Below are 2237 nucleotides of genomic sequence, written 5' to 3'. Positions count from 1 at the left end.
TCAGCTTTTCTTGCAGCTGGATGTGACTATGTCACGAAGTTCTGGACATTGGCTTGGAAGAGAGATATGCAGCTTCCAGCTTGTCCTCTTAAAAGAAAGAAGCATGCCATCTCATTGTTATTTTCCTTCAGCCGCGGCTAGAATGGAGCTGATGGGAACTGGAGCAGCTAACTTGGACCACAAAGTGGAAACAATGTGTGGAGGACTGCAGAGTAAAAATAAAGAGGGAGGTTGGACCAGTGCTAGCTTCACAGAGAAGAGCTGCCCAACCAACCTGCACCTTTATGTGAAAGAGAAATAAATGTTAATGTTATTTAAGTCATTGTTAATTTTGTTCTTTGTTACTGCAGCCAAACTGTCCCCTAATACCCTGTCTGTGAAGTCATAGTAACCAGTTATTCCTCACAACTACCCAGCAATGAGACATTGTCAGGTGGCTGGGGGCTGACAATCCGGGGCTCCCACTGGGGTGATTCGGGCCAATTCAGGATAGCAGTGGCAGCAACGTCCTCCTGCAGCCCAATCGTCTTGGTCAGACTGTCAGCTAGGACACGACTGTTGTGCCTCCTCCAAACTGCCTTTGCTCCTGCCTGCCTCCATTACTAAATCACTTCACAGGCACCATGTCTGTACCTCACCTCTCAGTCAGCCCCTCCTTCTTACACCTGCTCATCAATCTGTATTCAGGAGTTACGTTGAGGGTCTTCATCTCAATAAAGCTTTCCTAACACCCGCTACCCTGGTCTCCCCTAGTTGTTGCCAACTCTGTCCTTTGGGCTGCACACTGCACCCACTGTAACCATGTTTCTACCCCTCACCAGGATCTCTTTGTGCTCACCTCTCTTCATGATGCCGCCTCCATTTTGTGCTATTTTTCTATTTCCAGCATCTCTTATATGGTTGGTGCTTAATATACATGTTTTAAATGAAAGTAAACCATCTTTCCGTAAACTATTTGAAGTTTAAAAATAAATCAGTAGGTGGCAGCCTAGTCCTGTTAAAACCAACTATTGCGCTTCTTGAATATTTTTTACCAACATAAGCCAGTAGGTGGCACTCTCTGACAGAACAGCTTTTCTCACTCATTGAGTCCCTCCCTGGTTCCTTCTAGGAAACAGTGGATGGCACAGTAGTATATATCGTTACACAGTCATGCACCACCTAACAACGTTTCAGTCAGCTATGGACTGCATAAACAACCGTAGTCCCATCAGATTATAATGGAGCTGAAAAATTCCTATCACCTAGTGATGTAGCCATCACAGCTATGCATTACTTACATGTTTATGGTGGTGCTGGTGTAAACCTACTGTGCTGCCAGTCATATAAAAGTATAGCACATGCAATTAGGTTCAGTACCTAATACTTGATAATGGAACTACACTATACTTTTTATCATTATGTTAGAGTGTACTTTTTCTACTTATAAAAAAGTTTACTGTAAAATAGTATGCTGTGTTACTCTAGGGCAGCTTTATGCACTTAGTGTTTGCTGTGTCTCTTGATTGCATCATTTTCTTCTGTGCTTGATTTAATCTCATGTTGTTGTATAGACTTGTAGCCTAGGTGCAATAGGCTATACCATAGACCATTTAGCTTCGGTGTGAAGAAGGGTAAGCCATCTAGGTTTGTGAAAGTGAACTCTATGATGATTGCACAATGACGAAATCGCTTAACAATGCATTTCTCAGAACATATCCCCATCGTTAAACAGCATGACTGTACATGCATATCTGTATTAGAATCTAAAACTGTTTACCTCCACACAGTTTACTATCAATAAGACGTTACTATTCACTGTCCTTACTGATAAGTCTTTGCTACAGGCAACTTGCCCAGAAAGATAAAAGTAGCAAAATCACACTGTTCAACTTCCCAATAGGGACAATCAAACAGCTGTTTACTCCCTAAGACTCTTGAAAATCCTTGCTGCCCACTAATCCTTAATTATTATTATATCATAATCTTTACCAAATCCTAATCAAATCTCTGCTTTGCAAGACCCATCTTAAACCAAACTCCCAAACATCGTAAGTATGTTGACTTTGCCCTCTGGCTTTGAGCTGCCGACAAGGACTTAATCTAGGTAGTTATGTCCATTATGGCAGTGAGAAATCATCTCAATTCAACAGACTATTTCATTGGTAATTGGGAGGAGCCAACATTTGACAGTTATGCGTAAACCTGAGCATACAAGTGTATTCCTTAGGGCTTTGCCACTCAAAATATAGGGCTGT

This window comes from Rhinolophus sinicus, chromosome 1 (genome assembly GCF_057876585.1).
Source record: "Rhinolophus sinicus isolate RSI-liver-muscle chromosome 1, RSI-T2T, whole genome shotgun sequence".
NCBI classification, from domain to species: Eukaryota; Metazoa; Chordata; class Mammalia; order Chiroptera; family Rhinolophidae; genus Rhinolophus; species Rhinolophus sinicus.
The sequence above is the reverse complement of the archived record's forward strand: the minus strand, read 5'-3'. Positions refer to the sequence as shown.